Source organism: Heteronotia binoei, chromosome 9, assembly GCF_032191835.1.
Source record: "Heteronotia binoei isolate CCM8104 ecotype False Entrance Well chromosome 9, APGP_CSIRO_Hbin_v1, whole genome shotgun sequence".
In the NCBI taxonomy this organism is placed as follows: domain Eukaryota; kingdom Metazoa; phylum Chordata; class Lepidosauria; order Squamata; family Gekkonidae; genus Heteronotia; species Heteronotia binoei.
The window spans coordinates 106883765-106903909 of record NC_083231.1 but is presented as its reverse complement, the minus strand read 5'-3'; positions in this window follow the sequence as shown (position 1 = coordinate 106903909).

Sequence of the window (20145 nt, the reverse complement as noted above, 5' to 3'; positions counted from 1 at the left end):
GTAATCCCACTGATCTTTACTGCAGCTGACAGTAAATAGCCAAACACCATCAGGGCAGGAGTTTGCTCTTTTTGCTAGAAGTTTATTTCCACTGGAACTCCTTGTGAGTTTATGGCTCAGCTCTTATGCAAACTTCCTGGGGAGCGAAGTGCCATTGCCTTGAGTGGAACTGACTTCCATGTAAACATGCCTAGAAGCTCTGTGTTGGCTAGTAGGACTATATGCATGTTGTAGATGGGACCCCCCGGAAAAGCAGCTTGGACATTGTGGGCAATTAGGGTTGCCAACAAGCCTGGAGAAAAAAAAATGTCCTGACCCTTTAATAGAGGCGTGATATGTGCAAATGGGCAGTTGAAGCTTTTTGTGACATGTTACCTGCTCGTGAAGTAACATCAGTTGGAAAATAACATCCTTTTTTGTAATCCAGTTACCATTGACATGGGTTTTCAAGGCAAGAGATGTTCAGAGGTGGTTCGCCGTTGCCTGCCTCTGCGTCATGACCCTAGATTTCCTTAGTGGTCTCCAGGGCTTTTTTGGTAGCAGGAACTCCTTTGCATATTTGCCTTACATGGCCTGGGACCGACATATCTACGGGACCGCCTCTCCCCATATGTGCCCCAAAGATCACTACAATCCGGCACACAATTTCTGCTGACCGTCCCTGGCCCGGAGGACGTCTGTCTTGTTTCAACCTGGGTCAGGGCCTTTTCAGCCTTGGCCCCAACCTGGTGGAATCAGCTCCCTCTAGAGATCCAGGCACTCACTGAATTGTTATCTTTCTGTAGGGCCTGTAAAACTGCTATTCCGTCAGACCTTTGGTTGAGGCAGTGGGTGTCCTACTCCACCGACTGGTCCTACATCCCTGCTGTAACATAAATTTATTTTATTTACTATCGTCGGTTCATATAATATGTGCCCAACTGAGTCGCCATGTATAATATCTTTGATCTGTCAAATTGTATTGTCCATGTTGCTCTGTTTTTAACTGTTTTTAGAATGCCCTGAGCCCATCCTTGGGAAAGGGCGGACTATAAATTGCCTAAAATAAATAATAAATAAATAAATATTAGGCCACACACCCTTGATGTAGCCAATCTTCTAAGACAGGGGTGTCAAACTCATTTGTTATGAGGGCCGGATCTGACATAAATGACAGCTTGCCAGGCCTGTGTGTGCCTATTTAAGATTAGGTAGCAGAGATATAAACTCTATAAAGGACATAAACACAATTACATTTTTTTTAAAAAGAATGCTTAAAACAGCACTCGGTCTTAAAGATGCTTTCTTTGTATTTCTCCCATGAGATCCAGGGAACTGAGCAAAGGAAGCTCTGGCTCTTTCCTTCCTTCCCCAGGGGACCAGGAGGGGGGAGGAGCTTCAGCCAATGGAGAAAATAAAGGCTTTAGTCTGTAGCTCCTGTGCGACTGAGCAAGCCTGACAACGCAAGCTGTGATGCAGAAGGAAGCAAGAGGGAGGGAGAAGGAAGCAGACAGCAGCCAGTTGCTCGGGGGCCTGATAGGAGACCTTTGGGGGCCTGATTAGTCCCCTAGGCTGCGTGTTTGACACCCCTGCTCTAAGACAGAGCTCTTTGGATAAGGCCTACTGTAAGCTCTTGGAGGATTGGCTACATCAGGGGATGTGGCCTAATATGCAAAGGAGTTCCTGCTACAAAAACAAGGCCTGGTGGTTTCCTACCATTCAGGTGCCAGCCAGGGCTGACCCTGCTTGGTTTTCAAGACCTGACAAGATCAGGCTAGCTTGCGTTATCCAGCTCAGGGCATTAACCCTCTATTAAAGGGCGTAGGGCATTTCCCCCTTCAGCCAGCTGGCAATGGGAATTGCAAATAAAACAAAGACCCCCCCCCCAACTGCTGATGAAATTCTATTGCCTGTGGATAAGTTTACCTTGCAAAAGAAATTTATAGACCGGCGGGTGGGTTGATTCCCCTCCCCCCCTTTTGTTTTCCAATGCACGCATTTTCACTTTCCAAAAAAAGTAAATAACTTTGAAAAAGTACATTTTTAAAATGTCATATATTGCAACATATTGATGCATTTGTCATAATGTTTCTACTTAAATTATTGAGCACTTATGGTTTAGCTGTAATAAGAACTATATGTAAGGGTAAAAAAAAATTTATTTTAGATATAAAGCAAAATTTAAAAAAAAAACTACTGAAGGAAGATGCATTGCTTTTCTGCATTACTTGATAGTTTCTTTCTTTCTCTCTCTCTCTCTGCAAAAATAATAGTAATAAAAATCCATAAAGACTTGAATCCATGTTACGTTTCCAAGGAGGAAAGTGCATGTTCCTCGTGAAAAAAAGCGATGATGGACTTCGGTGCAGAATGTCATCGGTTCTGTAAATACGGATTTCCTTTTAATACAAAGTGTAATTTTGTGCCAGTGAAATGGAGTCTGAATAGTTATGTGTTTCTTTTCTTTCTTTTCTTGGACAAAAAAAAAGATTTATTAAACTTTATAGTTTATCTGGGTATGTTGGATGCTTTGACAATAAATGACTTTATTTTCTTCAAAGCACTTGGGTGTGTGGCTAAGGTCTTCTTTAGAAAACCAGGGCATGGGGGGGGGGCGGGGAAGCTGTGTGTCTAAGAGTGTTCCAGAGCTCTCCTGTAGGGTGTGAGTTTTGATTCAGATGGGTAGCAGTGTTGGTCTGAAGCAACAGAACAAGGTTTGAGTTCAGTGGCATCTTGAAGACCGACAAAGTTTAATTCTAGCTTTTGTGAGCATGAAGTATAGAAGTATAGTGTCCAGATCATGTGAAGTTCTCTCTATCGCTTTACTCTGCTCTGGTAAGACTTCACCTGAAGTATTGTGTTCAGTTTGGGGCACCACATTTTAAGAAGGATATAGACAAGCTGGAACAGGTCCAGAGGAGGGCAACGAAGATGGTGAGGGGTCTGGAGACCAAGTCCTATGAAGAAAGGTTGAAGGAGCTGGGCATGTTTAGCCTGCAGAGGAGGAGGCTGATATGATCACCATCTTCAGGTACTTGGAGGGCTGTCATATAGAGGATGGTGTGGAATTGTTTTCTATAGCCCCAGAAGGTAGGACCAGAACCAGTGGGTTGAAATTAAATCCAAAGAGTTTCCTGCTCAACATCAGGAAGAAGTTGTTTACTTGAAATGCTGTTGGCCGCCCTGAGCCTGCTTCGGCGGGGGAGGGCGGGATATAAATAAAAAAAAAATTTACATTACATTTACATTACATTAGAGCAGTTCCTCAGAGGAACAGGCTTCCTCGGGAGGTGGTGGGCTCTCCTTCCTTGGAGGTTTTTAAACAGAGGCTAGATGGCCATCTGACAGCAATGAGGATCCTGTGATTTTAGGGGGAGGTATTTGTGAGTTTCCTGCATTGTGCAGGGGGTTGGACTGGAGGACCCTGGAGGTCCCTTCCAGCTCTATGATTCTAAGTGTGCATGCACATGAAAACTTAAACCCAGAATTAAACTGGTTGGTCTGAAAGGCGTCACTGGACCCAAACTTTGTTCTAGTGTGAGTTTTGCAGTTCTTTTAATGGTTACTTGCTCTCCCATTGGGTGCACTGAAGAATCAGTCACATCTCGGGTTTCTTTTAGCCATGGCAATGCAGCTAGCAGCTTTCAGAAAAACTCAGGGAGGGCAAGTTCATGCACATTAACTTGGAAAGAAGTTCCATTATGTTCAGCGGCGCTTACTCAAAGCACTCAAGGGATGCACTCCTGAACACACATGCCTCCAAGCAAGTTCTAGCTAGATTAATGGGGTTTACTCCTGAGTAGACATGCAGAAGTGCAGCCCTATAAAAATGCAGAACCTGACAGGTATAGATTGTTTCTTTTCCCTTCCCCCCCTCTTCCTGCAATTTCAGGTTTTTTAGTCGCAAGCCATCAAGAGCCTTGATGCTGTCCTTGAAAGGGAGTTGTCCTTGAAAGGGCAGCTTCTGGGAGAGCTCTCTCAGGGTGTCTGTTGTGGGGGGGAGAAGATATATTAGATTGTAAGCCGCTCTGTGTCTCTGATTCAGAGAGAAGGGTGGGGTATAAATCTGCAGTCTTCTCCTCCTCCTGGCTGACCCCTTTGCGGTGGATCCTCAACTGACTCTTGTCTCTTTCAGCGGGGCCTGGGTTCCAGACAGGCTGCTTAGAAGGGGGTTGGGTTGGGAAACTCGCGCGAATCTACGACAAACCGAATCAACCCCATCTGCTCTTCAAATCCGCAGCGCTCAGAAGTGGGTGCTTTGAGAAAGCCATCTTCTCCAAAGCCGGTGCCACTGACTTCCGAGGAAGTACGTTTAACGATGCTTTGGTCGGTGCCAAGGAGTCCAGCAGCCCTCAGCAAAGCTCACTTGGTCAGTGTTCTGCTTGGGCACGTTGGTGGGTTTGTTCAGGCTGGGCGTTCCAGCTGCCCCTTCACAGCTGCCAGGCCAATCTGAGAGCCAAGGAGCGCCCCCTCCGGCGGATTATTCCGGCTGCAGTCCCGATTAGAGCAGCCAATGGTGCGGGTTGTGCGCAGGAAGGCCCCTCCAGTCGCGGTCAACTTAGGGCGACCCCAGCAAGGGGCTTTTGAGGCAGGCGAGAAGCAGAGGTTGTTGGTCAGTGTGGCCTTCCTTGGTGGTCTCCTAGCCAGCTACAGACCCTGCTTGGCTTTTGAGATCTGATGAGATCAGACTACACCAGGCTGCCTGGTAGGTAGGTAGGTAGGTAGACAGACAGACAAGAAACAGAGAGAGGGGTAGGTAGGAGATGATAGACAAGAAACAGGAAGGGAGGGAGGTAGACAGACAGACAAGAAACAGAGAGAGGGGGGTAGGTAGGAGATGATAGACAGACAGACAAGAAACAGAGGAAGGGAGGGCGGTAAACAGATAGACAAGAAACAGAGAGAAAGGGGTAGGTAGGAGATGATAGACAGACAGACAAGAAACAGGAAGGGAGGGAGGTAAACAGATAGACAAGAAACGGAGAGAAAGGGGTAGGTAGGAGATGATAGACAGACAGACAAGAAACAGGAAGGGAGGGAGGTAAACAGATAGACAAGAAACACAGAGAGAGAGAGACAGACAGACAGGCAGACAAGAAACAGAGGAAGGGAGGGAGGTAAACAGATAGACGAGAAACACAGAGACAGACAGACACAGACAAGAAACAGGAAGGGAGGGAGGTAGACAAACAGAGAGAGAGGGGTAGGTAGAAGATAGATAGATAGATAGATAGATAGATAGATAGATAGATAGATAGATAGATAGATAGATAGATAGATAGATAGATAGATAGATAGATAGATAGATAGATAGATAGATAGATAGATAGATGATAGATAGATAGATAAGAAACAGAGGTAGGTAGGTAGGTAGGTAGGTAGGTAGGTAGGTAGGTAGGTAGGTAGGTAGGTAGACAGACAGACAAGAAACAGAGAGAGGGGTAGGTAGGAGATGATAGACAAGAAAGAGGAAGGGAGGGAGGTAGACAGACAGACAAGAAACAGAGAGAGGGGGGTAGGTAGGAGATGATAGACAGACAGACAGACAAGAAACAGAGGAAGGGAGGGAGGTAAACAGATAGACAAGAAACAGAGAGAAAGGGGTAGGTAGGAGATGATAGACAGACAAGAAACAGGAAGGGAGGGAGGTAAACAGATAGACAAGAAACACAGAGAGAGAGAGATAGACAGACAGACAGGCAGACAAGAAACAGAGGAAGGGAGGGAGGTAAACAGATAGACGAGAAACACAGTGACAGACAGACACAGACAAGAAACAGGAAGGGAGGGAGGTAGACAGACAAACAGAGAGAGAGGGGTAGGTAGGTAGGTAGATGATAGATAGATAGATAGATAGATAGATAGATAGATAGATAGATAGATAGATAGATAGATAGATAGATAGATAGATAGATAGATAGATAGATAAGAAACAGAGGTAGGTAGGTAGGTAGGTAGGTAGGTAGGTAGGTAGGTAGGTAGGTAGGTAGGTAGGTAGGTAGGTAGGTAGAGATGATAGACAGACAGGTCAGCTAGAGCGAGCTGATTTAGGGCGATCCCCAGCAAGGGGCTTTTAAGGTAAGTGGGAAGCGGAGGTGGTTGGCCCTTGCCTTCCTCTGCAGAGTCTTCCTTGGTGGTCTTCCCATCCAAGAACTGACCCTGCTTTGCTTCCCAGAGCTGGTCAGAATAGACCATGCAATCTTCTCTACCGGGGGTGGGGAAGGGAAGGGTCCTATGTCTTTGATGGTGGCAAACCTCTGGAGACCCCATGGAGGTTTTCAAGGCAAGTGGGGGTTTGCCCTTGCCTGCCTCCCCGTCAAGACCCTCCCTGGACGTCCTTGGAGGCCTCCCATCCAAGTACTAATCACGACCGACCCTGCTGAGCTTCGGAGATCTGACCAGGTGAGGCCAACCTGGGCCGCGTAGTTCAGGGCGTCCTGTTTCTTTAACGGAGGCTTAATCGAGATGCTGGTTGCCAGGCAACGCTATTTCCCTCCCTACTTCCCCTGCCTGTCTCCACCTATTAAAGGGACAGGACATTCCCCACCCCCCTCCAGGGAACTGGTAACCCTAATCCCCATCCTACACTCAGAGCTAAACTCAGTTGTGATTAGATACTGTGGGCTAGAAAAGCGGCTGAAAGTTGACAAGTCAATTGCCCCACCATTTAGGAAGAACAAGAAGACTGCAGACTAATACCCTGCCCTTCTCTTTGAATCAGAGCTGCTTACCACCTCTTGTATCTTCTCCTCCCACAACAGACACCCTGTGAGGTGGGTGGGGCTGAGAGAGCTCTCACAGCAGCTGCCCTTTCAAGGACAACTCCTGCGATAGCTATGGCTGACTCAAGGCCGTCCAGCAAGCTGCAAGTGGAGAAGTTGGGAATCAAACCCGGGTCTCCCAGATAGGAGTCCGCGCGCTTAACCACTACACCAAACAGACGAAGAATTAGCACAGGATGCCAAGTCAACCAGCAAACTATCGCATACTCATGCTGACTTCAGATGGATATTCAACGGGGGACCTCAAAGTAGCCGTTTTGTTGCAAAGGGTTTTCAGAAACAGACTGCAATGGGAGATTGCTGAATTATATATTATTAGAACACTCAGGACAATGGAAACCCCCAGGGCTTAACAGAGATATGAGGTTTCCTATCTCACTACAGATGCTAAGTCTCTCAATTTTGAATTCTGGCTTATATCTAGTCTCTGAATTCTGGTTTTTACCTAGAATTAAACTTTGTTGATCTTAAAGGGGCCTCTGGACTCAAACTTTCTTCTCATGCTAACTTGGCAGTATTTGAACTACTCCAGAGTAAGCGCACGGTTGCCTGCAGCCTCAGTCTGCCATTCTATGCAGGTTTCCTCGGAAGTAAGTCTGAGTGGACTTGGACAAGATCTCGCTTCGGAATTAGCTTGTGGCTGGTGATTTGGTAATATCACCTCCTGCTAATCCAGACTCTTTATACCTGCCCGGACTGGTCAGGAGTCGCTCCACATTGGCAAAGGCGGAAACTGATTCAGAATCCGAAGCGAATTCAAAATCGGATTCGTTCCATCGGGCCGGATAGCCTCGACGTCCCCACGATGTGATTTCCGCGGCACTCCTCCGAACTAGTGTTACACACACTTCTAATCCCACTGGCTTCAAAGGGTTAATCCTGCTTCGGCTCGCCCTATTGGGCCGCTAGAGAGCTGGCTGTGAAGGGGGCATTTTATGAAGGCAGTTAGGGGGCATTTCCATCGTTGGGTGGCCAGTTTCATCTCGACCCCAGACGCCCGCTGTCTTCCACACCCCCTAAAGAATGCACTTTCAACCCACTTTGCAACTGGGTTTTACCGTGCGGACGGGCAAAATCCACTTGCAAACAGTTACTGAAATTGATTGAAACTGCATTAGTTAGCATATCCAAAAGGGAGATCCCGAGGATTCCAGCGCGCCCGAGGCGAGGAGGGCGTCTTTCCAAAGCGGAGGGAGCTCCGCCTGGCGCGCAACTGACCGCGCACACACGCCAGCTTCGGCCCTGAGAGGAGGCGGGGGGGGGGGGAGGTGACTAGGTGGAGGACTGCAGACGAAGATCCTCACGCCTTTCCCCAGGGCTCTCTCCTCGGATCCTAGAGTTGCCTCAATTTAGAACAAAGTAGGAGTCAAGCAGCGCCTTTAAGACCGACAAAGTATAAAATGATGTGGAAAAGTAAATCAGGTGGACAAAAAGGTCACTAGGAAATACATGCCCTTTGGTTTTACCTGGACTTGTAGCAGGAGCGATGAACAGACAACTTGTATTGCTTTTTATTGGTTTCTCACGCAAATGCTATCCAGACCAAACGGTCTTCCAATTTATTACACTGTTTTGCCATTTGATTCTCACGTTGTATCGGTTTACACTCTTATTTCATTAGCCCTTCCTCTCCCCACACTTCTAGGGAATAGCTGTTTCAGCACGTCTGAAGAGTTGAGTATCTGAAGAAGTGTGCATGCGCACGGCAGTTTATACCCAGGATGAAAGGCTGTCGGTCAACTTAATCCTCCCCGCTGTTTCTAAACTCTTTTATGCGTGGGTTGATTTGCTGCCCTTCATAGGTCCCGCCGACAGTTTTAATACAACAAGTCTTAGTTATATTTATTGCTCAGTTACTTCAGCCTCTTGACTCTAAATAGCCCCTTTCGGGAAGCTAACCCTCCAACTATATGTAAGGCTTGAGGAAGTCTGTTTCATTGTATCTGAAGAAGTGGGCATGCACACGAAAGAATTAAACGCTTCTGTTGGTCTGAAAGGTGGCAGAATCTGAAGTGCGCATGCTCACGAAAGCTGAGACCCCAGAATTAAAGTGTGCTGGTCTTAAAGGGGCCGCGGGGCTCATGCTTTACCCTGCTGATTCAGACCAAAGCGGCTGCCCAGCTGGATCGACATTGTTTACAGTCCGCCTTTCTCACTGGGAACCAAGGCGGACTACATAAGGAATTCAGTGGGACGGATTTCTAGGCCAGCGTGTTCATGGTGGTGCTGCACTCCTAAACCCGCTTCACAGTAAGCCCCTGCACCTCAGCGGGCCTGACTTCCGACCCCACAAGCATAGGATCGGGCTGCGCGGCAGCATTCCTGCTCATGATTGACTTACAGCCCCCTTGGGTGACAGCGAATCGCAGTTCAGCCCTAGGCAAACGAACTTATTTTCAGAGAAGGCAGCAAATTTACTCAAGAGGAAGCTGCCCTTTGTCCAACAGGTTTTACTCCAGGCACGTCTGCAGCGTGGGACTGCACTCTTTCTTCTGGAAGAGACGCGCCTCACACATCAGAATCCATTCCGCGGTCGAAACAGAACCATTTTGACTCAAGGCAGTGGGCGCAAGAGGATTGGTCCTGATGCGCATCGCAGCCCGAAAGCCTCAGAAAGCTCAACTGGCCACAATTCTGAGGTATTTCAACACTTAAAAGTGTACTAAGACATCTGTGGCGCAGAGCGGTAAAGCTGCAGTACTGCAGTCCAAGCTCTCTGCTCATGACCTGAGTTCGATCCCGGCGGAAGCTGGGTTCAGATAGCCGGCTCAGAGTTGACTCAGCCTTCCATCCTCCCGAGGTCGGTAAAATGAGGACCCAGCTTGCTGGGGGGAAAGGGTAGATGACCGGGGAAGACAATGGCAAATCACCCCCTAAAAAAGTGAAAGCTACTGGCAGCGGCTCTCCAGGGTCTCAAGCGGAGGTTTTTCAGCCTACTTGCCTGGACCCTTTTTAGTTGGAGATGCCAGGGATTGAACCTGGGACCTTCTGCTTACCAAGCAGATGCTCTACCACTGAGCCACCATCCCTCCCCTGCTCTCCAGGGTCTCAAGCGGAGGTTTTTCAGCCTACTTGCCTGGACCCTTTTTAGTTGGAAATGCCAGGGATTGAACCTGGGACCTTCTGCTTACCAAGCAGATGCTCTACCACTGAGCCACCATCCCTCCCCTGCTCTCCAGGGTCTCAAGCGGAGTTTTTTCACCCTACTTGCCTGGACCCTTTTTAGTTGGAAATGCCGGGGAACTTCTGCTTATGCTCTACCACTGAGCCACCGTCCCTCCTGAACATCCAGCCTTTCTGAATGTAGCGGTTTGATTCCGGTTTTCCCCGCCCGTGTTTTCTCAGGCCGAGGCCAGTTTCCAATCCAACAAGCGGCCCAGGCGATTGCCCGCGGCGACCCAACTGGGAGCAGAGAATCGCAGAATTGCCCAACAACACACCTGTGATTTCCCCCCCCCCCCGTCCTTCTTGCGAGCTCAGGATTGGCGCCCCCAAAGCAAATTCTTGCGCGACCCCTTGGAGGAGAATGCGGGGGCAGGGAACACTGGAGGGGGGGAGAGACTTCCCCCCCACCACCCAAACGCTGTGGGTTCTGCATTTGCAGGGCTGTGCTGGGTTGCAGACTGGAGGAAAGAGACGCAGTGGAAGTTCCACCGTGGAACAAAACCCTTTTTTCTTAGGGGGGGCGGCGGGGCGGAGACGACGCCGTTTGCCCCTAACCCATCCGAGAAATAAAAGCATAAAAGCAGCCAAGGAGATAGATCCGGCCCCGTCTCCAGTTCTAGAGTCTCCTTCCCTCCCCCAAAGGAGAGAGTTTCCACAGTCACCGCAGTTCGAAACCAGCAGGAAATCTTTGTAGGGAGGTTGGCCGCCCCAGTTGTCTTCTCTCTCCGGCCCCGCTCCCCCGGGCCCATTCTCTGTCTAGGGTAGCTCTCCAGATGTTTTTTGCCTACAACCCCCACCAGCCCCAGGCAGCATGGCCGTGTAGGTCTGAAGCAGGAGAACAAAGAAGGAGTCAAGGAGGCACCTTTAAGACCAAGCAAGTTTTATTCAGACTGCTGCTCGCACAGGGGGACTACCTTGACCATGGTTGAAAGCTAAAGCTTAAATAATAATAATAATTAATAAATAAAGGTCAAGGCAGTCCCCTGTGCGAGCAGCAGTCTGAATCAAACTTGCTTGGTCTTAAAGGTGCCACTTGACTCCCACTTTAATTCAAGGCCGTTTTCTGCTGCCAGAGCCGTAACTCCGCCCACAGGAGCGTCACCCGGCGCAATCCCAGAACGCCCTCCCGCCAGCAAGCCCCATGGAGTAACCTTGAGGATGCCTGCGCGTAGACCAACCTAGGCTGGCACTCCATGACGTCTGGTGCGAGTGCGATCCCGCAAATGTTGGGCCAGTTGGCAGTCCCGGGGCAAGCAAAGTTGAGGGGCGCTGCTATTCTTCTGGGGACGCGGGCTCGACCCTTTCAAGGGCCCGTCGGGCTTACTCCCAAGCAAGCGGGTCCAGCATCAGAAACACCTTCTGTGAAGATCAAGTTCTGATCGCCTGAATTCCTTCCCAGCAGTCTCTGAAGCCGTCTCTCGGGATCTCACCCCAAGCGGCTCAAAAGGTTAATCCGGTTCGGATTTTGGCCCTTCTGATCTCCAGGTCTGTCGTTCGGGAGACCAGGTCATCGGGATGCCAGCCTCCAGGTGGGGCCTGGGGATCCCCTGGAATTACAGCTTAAATTCTCCAGACTACAGAAAAGAAGAAGACCACAGATTTATACCCCCCCTTCTCTCTGAATCAGAGTGGTTTACAATCTCCTTCCCCCACAACAGACACCCTGTGAGGTGGGTGGGGCTGAGAGAGCTCTCACAGCAGCTACCCTTTCAAGGACAACCTCTGCCAGAGCTATGGCTGACCCAAGGCCATCCCAGCAGGTGCAAGTGGAGGAGTGGGGAATCAAACCCGGTTCTCCCAGATACGAGTCCGCACACTTAACCACTACACCAAACTGGCTCTCAGTCAGTTCCCCTGGAGAAAAGGGATGCTTTGGAGGGTGGACTCGAGGGCATCGTGCCCCGCTGAGGTCCCTGTTCCCCCCAGGCTCCACCCCCAAACCTCCCGGAATTTCCCAACCTGGAGCTGGCACCCCTAGAAACAGTTGAGGACTCTGAGCTAGTCTCTGGAGAAGGGCGCTTTGATTCTGGAAAGCTTTCCGCCCTCGAAACAGCGTGGGGTGCCCCAGGACGCCAATCTCGTTTTCAGTCCGTTTGCCAGAAGGCGTCTCCAAACGCCGCATCCCCACGACCGCCACACACGCGTGCCTCCCGACTTCACGCATTCCTCCCGATTCTGCCTTCTGTTCTCACCCCCACGCAAACCCGCGCGAAAGTTCTGAGCGACGCTCCAGACCCGCCACAGGCAGCGCCTCGGTCTTTCCAAACGCTTTTCCCGCCCAACTCGGGAGACCCTCTTTCCCAAACGCCCGCAACAGGACACGTGGGGAAGCAAACTCCATCCCCGCCTTCACGGGCAAACCGCTGGCCAACTGCTGCCAGCTCTCGGAGAGCTACCGGAGATCTTCTTTGGAGTACGGCTGACACAGTCGCTTCTATTCCTCGCGAGCCGTCATCTGGAAGCCAGGGGGTCGAGGAACCAGACGCTGCAAAATCGAAGAAAGGGGCTTCATTCAGTCCAGCGTCTCTCTGCAGGTAAAGGGGATGGGAAATCCACCAGCAGAAAGAAGGCGGCAGCGCCCTCTTCTGGCCCCTCGGCGAATCCTGCGGCTGAATTCCTTCGGGCAGCACGCATTTGCAGGGTACCTACATTTGGAGAGCCAGTTTGGTGCGGTGGTGAAGTGTCGGCACTCTTATCTGAGAGAACCGGGTTTGATTCCCCACTCTTCTACTTACAGCTGCTGGAATGGCGTTGGGTCAGCCATAGCTCTTGCAAGAGTTGTCCTTGAAAGGGCAGCTGCTGTGAGAGCTTTCTCAGCCCCCACTTCGCAGGGTGTCTGTTGGGAGGAGAGGGCGGGAAGGTGAAGGAGATTGTGAGCCAGCCACTCGGAGATTCAAGGCGGGATATAAATCCGATATCATCATCACCACTCGTTTTATCTCCTTTGGGTAGCAAAAAAAAAATTAATAGCTTCAGGTGGGTAGCCGCATTGATTTGAAGCAGCAGAACAACGTTTTAGTCTAGTGGCATCTTTAAGTCCAACAAAGTTTTGATCAAGGTATATAAGCTCTCATTTGCATGCATGCTGCTTGAGATACCTCTGGATATAAGCATTTCCAGTTACCAAGAAAGGGGGCAGGGACAGAGGATTTTTGTAGCAGGAACTCCTTTGCATATTAGGCCACACACTCCAGGTGTAGATAATCCTCCAGGAGCTCCTGGTACAGGGCCTACTGTAAGCTCTTGGAGGATTGGCTACATCAGGGGTACATGGCCTAATATGCAGGGAGTTTCTGCTACAAAAAAAAAGCCCTGGTACCTGCCCATCTTAAGTGTGGGTCCGGCCATCCTCGTGTCCAATGAGCTAATCTGTGTGCCTTTTTAACAAAAGCGATCTGAAATCAATTGAGGCTGGAAGATATACGAGCCAATCTCGTCAAATCTTGGAAGCTAAGCAGGGTGGGCCTTGCTCAGTACTTGGATAGGAGACCACCATGCAGGGCCGGCTGTAGACTGTCTGGCATCCGAGGCAAGACTAACACCCGAGACAAGGCTAACTTGGAGAGCCGGTTTGGTGTAGTGGTTAAGTGCACGGACTCTTATCTGGGAGAACCGGGTTTGATTCCCCACTCCTCCACTTGCAGCTGCTGGAATGGCCTTGGGTTAGCCATAGTTCTCTCAGAGCTGTCCTTGAAAGGGCAGCTTCTGTCAGAGCTCTCTCAGCCCCACCCACCTCACAGGGTGTCTGTTGTGGGGGGGGGGGAGGTAAAGAAGATTGCGAGCTGCTCTGAGATTCAGAGTATAGGGAAGGATATCAATCCAATATCTTCTTCTTCTAACTTCTGGCACCCCCTCCCCGCACTGATAACATCACCGAGTCACAATTCTGTGCCCCCAGAAGGCCAGCACCCAAGCCAATCGCCTTGTTTGCCTAGTGGCAGGGCCGGCCCCGTTGCCAGGGAAGTTCCAGGTTGCTACACAGAGGCAGGCAATGGCAAACCACCTTGAAAGTCTCTTGTCTTGAAGACCCCACCAGGGGTCGCCGTTAGTTGGCTGCAATGTGATGGTATCTTCCACCACTACAGACTTCGCTTTCCATCTGTCCGCTTCAGCGGTAGCTCTGGAAAGAAAACAATGGCAGCACTGTAAAGAGCAGCAAACCAAACAACTGTGCTAAAAACAATTAACACTTGATTATAGTAGAAAAGTATTGAAATATTTATCAGCATCCAAGAACTTATTACAACATTTTTTAAAAAAAACACAGAGTCCCATAAAGAGTATGTCAATTTGTGAGTATGTGTGACTCCAGAAGAATTCTCAGTCCTCAATGAGTTGTAATGACTCCCAAATCATTTCCAGTACCGAGTCTATCCACAGAAACTGGCTCCAAAGGAAAGTTCACCTTCACATGATTGCCAGCTTTCAACCACGTTGCGCTGCATACAGCTTTTTCGTAAGCCGAATAAACATACTTGTGATGACATCCTGACTATCTCTTGTAAATGCCCATTTCTGACCTCTCAAATGACAGCTCAGTGGTAGCTCTGGCTAGGAGCAGTGTCCCCTCTAAGGTGAGTTAGTGTGAGCTGGCTCACAGTTTTTAAGCCTCTGGCTCACACATTTTTGTCTTAGCTCAGGAAGGATGGCCCCAGAGCAAACTAATTTATGCAGCAGCTGACACTTTTGATCCCAATAGCTCACGAAGTCGAATTTTTGCTCACAAGACTTCACAGCTTTACAGGAAGCATTGGCTACCAGTACTTATTATTTCCACTAGATGGTGTAACAACTCTGCCATATCTTAGAGAAAAAGGTGATTTGGCAAGTGTTAGAGATGCCTTGTCCTGACCTGGTTGGCTCAGGCTAGCCCAATCTCCTCAGATCTCATAAGCAAAGCAGGGTCACTCCCGGCTAGTATTTCGATGGGAGACCTCCAAGGAATACCAGGGTTGTTACGCAGAGGCAGGCAACAGCAACCCACCTCTGAATGTTCCTTTGCCTTCAAACCCCACTAGGGGGCACCAGAATTCAGTTCAATTTGATGACAAGAGAGAGAGAGACACTTTGATAACCTCTGGCTAGATCTACTGTAATGGGGGCTGCCTTCAAAGAATCTTCTGGAATCCTCCAGAGCATTTCAGCCAATTATTGTCTATTTAAAGGATAAAATTGGAGGGGGGGGACGAGGCTGATGTAAGAACATAAGAGAAGCCATGTTGGATCAGGCCAATGGCCCATCCAGTCCAACACTCTGTGTCACATAGTGGCCAATACACACACACACTGTGGCTAATAGCCACTGATGGACCTCTGCTCCATATGTTTATCCAATCCCCTCTTGAAGCTGGCTATGCTTGTAGCCGCCACCACCTCCTGTGGCAGTGAATTCCACATGTTAATCACCCTTTGGGTGAAGAAGTACTTCTTTTTATATGTTTTAACCTGACTGCTCAGCAATTTAAGCCACTTTGAGTCCCCACTTTGGGAGACTCCAAAGGTGGGATATAAATAGACAGGGCTTTTTTTGTAGCAGGAACTTCTTTGCATATTAGGCCTGATGTAGCCTATCCTCCAAGAGCTTACAGGTCTCTTCATACAGGGCCTACTCTAAGCTCTTGGAGGATTGGTTACATCGGGGTGTGTGGCCTGATATGCAAAGGAGTTCCTGATACAAAAAAAGCCCTATTTATATCCTCAGTGAGGACCCAAAGTGGCTTACACCAGCCTCGTCCCCCCCATTTTATCCTTTCAACAACCCTGTAAGCAGGGCGCTTTTTTTGTAGCGGGAACTCCTTTGCCTATTAGGCCACACACCCCTGATGTAGCCAATCCTCCAAGAGCTTACAGGGCTCTTAGTACAGGACCCACTGTAAGCCCCAGGAGGATTGGCTACATTAGTGGGTGTGGCCTAATAGGCAAAGGAGTTTCTGCTACAAAACAGCCCTGCCTGTGAGGTAGGTGAGGCCGAGAGCCTGTGACTGGCCCAAAGTCACCCACAGGCTTCCTTGGCCAAGTGGGGATTGCTGCCCCTTGGCTTGAAAGATGTCTTATGGGCTTCTTTCTCACATACTAAATTCCTCACGCCTGACTCTTGGGGGTGACAATTTGCTCCCAGGTTTCTCCAAATGCCCAAGGCCCCTCCTCCCTTCTGTCCAATACCTGGCCCCTGCTGGCATCTCCCTTCCTCTGCCCTTCAGCCCTCCCACAAATGTCCTTTCTCCAGTGGCCCCAGGCAGTGGGTGGTTGAGGATTGCCACCACTGTCATTACCAGGCCTCATTTTGGGCAGGAGCTCACAGGAGCAGAGCTCCGGAACCTCTAAATATTATTGTGCTCTTTCTTTCTCTTCCTCCCTCCCGCCCACTCCAATACTTGCTTCTGGGCTCGATTGTTCAAACCCCCTAAGAGAAATTTGCTGAACTCTAAGATTTGACAAACTTTCTAATATTTTCCCCTGCAAAAAAATTGGGAAATAACCAAAACATATCAAGCAGACAGATGAAAATCTTCCTCAGGCCATTGTGGGCACATAGGAGAAAGTCATTTAAAAAGCATGATGGGAGGAAGAGGAGGAAAAAGAATAAGAAGAATTGCAGATTTATACACCGCCCTTCTCTCTAAATCAGAGACTCAGAGCGGCTTACAATCTCCTTTAATTTCTTCCCCCACAACAGACACCCTGTGAGGTGGGTGGGGCTGAGCGGGCTCCCACAGCAGCTGCCCTTTCAAGGACAACTCCTGCGATAGTTATGGTTGACCCAAGGCCATTCGAGCAGCTGCAAGTGGAGGAGTGGGCAATCAAGCCCGGTTCTCCCAGATAAGAGTCCGCACACTGAACCGTTACGCCAAAAGTTTTACTGTGACAATTCTAATCCATGAAACATTTGAAGGTAGATGCTGAGGTGATATAATTTAGTATGCCTTCCGGTGATGTCAGGGGTGCGTGGCATATGCAAATGAGTTGTGCTAATGAGCTCCAGGACCTCTTTTCCGATGAAGTGACCCCTGGTTGCTAGCAACAATGCCACCCCGCTGTCCCACCTGTATGCCCTTCCCGAGTCATGCCAGGAGGTGCATGTGACAAGGTGGCAGAGTGCTAACACAGATGGCGAGAAGGGCAAGCAGGCGGGGGTGGGGGCAAAGGGGGCAGATGTGCCAGAGGTCGCCAGAAGCCCTGGCTCTGCTAGACTTCCTTCCAGCCTTCCTTCGCTTCTTTGCTCCATATGTTGGACTCATTAGAGCCCCGCTTCATTTTTTCCATTGGTCTTACAAGGTCCTTACCTGCTCTTTCCAAGACGTGCCCAATTGCATCTCCCTGTCCTTCCCTTCAGTTATCAGCTGTGGCAACGACCGTATGCATCGGTCTTTTTCCAGTAACGTTCTGTTTCCTGATACATGTGAAAAATTATACACCGGCCTAAAAATAGCTCCGTCCTGGGCCTAAAAGCTCCCCTGTCATACACATATATCATAATATAAATAGTTTGGAGTGTTCCTATGTGTGAAGTCATCCTTGCCAGTGAAATCCAGGCTCACAAACAGGGTAAGAGAAAAACAGAGGAGGCCTTCAGTTTTGCAGCCTTGTCCCTTTTTGATAAAGCCAAGCTATTTTTGAAAAAACAGATTGTTTACGTAGACAAACCCTTTTAATTTTTCATCTCCTATCCTGTAAGGTTTGGGGCAGGGGTGACACCTTTAACTTGGTTAACGATTTCTTCGTCAATGAGATCCTGCGAGATTTGCTGGCAATTGGGGGGAGGAGAGAGTGCTGGGAAATGTGGAGTGAGACAACCAGCCGATGGAAACCAACAGGGACCTGATTTAGTGCTGCCCTTCCCTGGATGGCCCAGGCTAGCCCAGTTGCTTCAAAAACTAAGCAGGGTTGGACCAGTCGCACGCTCTCAGTCTCACCTACCTCACAAGGATGTTGTGAGGCTAAAACAGAGAAGAGGAGAATGAGGTAAGCTGTCTGGGATACCCCTTGAGGAAAAAGACAGAGTATAAATGAAAATTTATTCATTAAGCTTGCCTGCCCACTACAAACATAATTAGCATTAGGAAAAAAACAAACCTTATTTTATCTTTCACTTCAAAGCGTTCCAAGGTGCAACTGGTCTCACATCCAGCTGTTCTTCGGCAGACCACCAAGGCTAGCCTCTGGAACTGTTTTCAAAGAGTTACTTCTCTCAGGGCTTTTTTTGTGTGTGGGAGGAAGCCCAGCAGGAACTCATTTGCATATTAGGCCACACACCTCGGATGCCACCATGGTTTCACGCAGGGCTTTTTGTGGCAAAAGGCCAGCAGGAACTCATTTGCATATTAGGCCACACCCCCTGATGTCACCATTGTTTCGCGCAGGGATTTTTTTTGTCGCAAAAGCCTAGCATGGACTCATTCGCATATTAGGCCACATCCCTGATGCCAAGACAGTCGGAACAGCATTCCTGTGCATTCCTGCTCAAAAAACACCCTGACTTCTCTATTGCAGTAAAACGCTTAACAGGGACCAGGGCCGGCCCTGGACTGTCTGGCACCCTAGACAAGACTAACTTTTTGCACCCCGCCTGCACTGATAATGTCACCAAATCATGTGGGGGGGGGGTGCCCAATTTGTGACCCCAGAAGGCTGGCGCCCTAGGCAATCGCCTAGTTTGCCTCGCGGCAGGGCCAGCCCTGACAGGAACTGAAAATACAGGCTTGCTTCCTGAAGTCACAAAAGGCTTTTATTTTTATAGAACAGGTAGGGCTATACGATCCATACTAAAGCAGTCTGAAAGCACTCGCAGAACGCCTGCAGCGTCCAAAAAGAATTTCTCCTGGGGAAACAGGAGAGCATAAAGAACGCTATTTTCTTTGAAAAGGAATTGATGTATCGCCATCTAGTGGAAAATTTCAGTCATTCCCCCTCTTCATTTCCGTCATGACTTTTTTTGTTATTGGCAGCGTGCTTTTTTTTTTTTTTTTTACAATTTCTAGTAGAAAAGGTTGCGTCTGTTGGCGTTAATAATAGTGGCAATCTTGCAAAGCAAACTCATTTTGGATAAAACCGTGGCTGAGTTAAACGAGGCACAGTGAGCATCATTGTCCGATCACCATTCCATTTGACCTGCCTTGCAGAGATGTGGTAGCAAAAGAGAGGCAAGAAGAGCTGCGGTTGCCACCCTGGCCTCCTTGGTGGGAGGAAAATGCACACCTTGAATGGCAAGAGAAGGGAGAAGTCATTCGCATGTCTTTTAATGGGGTCGATGCTGGTGAAATCCCAGAAACCGGAGATAGACGAAGAATAGCTTTAGAGGACAGTGTTCCCCCACCTTGGAAACAGAGTGAGAAGCTATTCAGAATTGCATGCTACTCCACTAGAATCAATTATGGAACATCCCAACATTCGGGTTAACTTGTCTCAGAATGGAACGCAAAGAGTCTTTGACAAACCCGAAGAAGAAGAAGAAGAAATTGGATATTTTGCTGTGCAGGAAACAATCCATCAACCATTTATTAGCTTTAAAAGCTTATAAGCCATACACCCATAAACCCTTAAAATTGCGAATTTAAAATTACAGTAAAACAGAAATTTGCCACAGCTACTATATAGTCATGACAGAGGCTATTTAACAAGAGTCTCAGTCTTGTGGCTCAGAAAAGGGTGAAAATTTCATGGAGTCATAGAATCATAGAGTTGGAAGGGACCTCTAGGGTCATCTAGTCCAACCCCCTGCACAAGGCAGGAAACTCACAAACAACTCCCCCTAAATTCACAGGATCTTCATCGCTGTCAGATGGCCATCTAGCCTCTGTTCAAAAACCTCCAAGGAAGGAGAGCCCACCACCTCCCGAGGAAGCTTGTTCCACTGAGGAACCACTCTAACGGTCAGGAAATTCTTCCTAATGTTGAGCCGGAAACTCTTTTGATTTAATTTCAACCCATTGGTTCTGGTCCTATTTTCCAGGGCCACAGAAAACAATTTCACACCACCCTCTATATGACAGCCCTTCAAGTACTTGAAGATGGTGATCATATCACCTCTCAGCCGCCTCCTCTCCAGGCTACACATGCCCAGCTCCTTCAACCTTTCTTCATAGGACTTGGTCTCCAGACCCCTCACCATCTTTGTCGCCCTATATCCTTCTTAAAATGTGGTGCCCAAAACTGAACACAATACTCCAGGTGAAGTCTTACCAGAGCAGAGTAAAGCGATACCATCACATCATTTCATCAG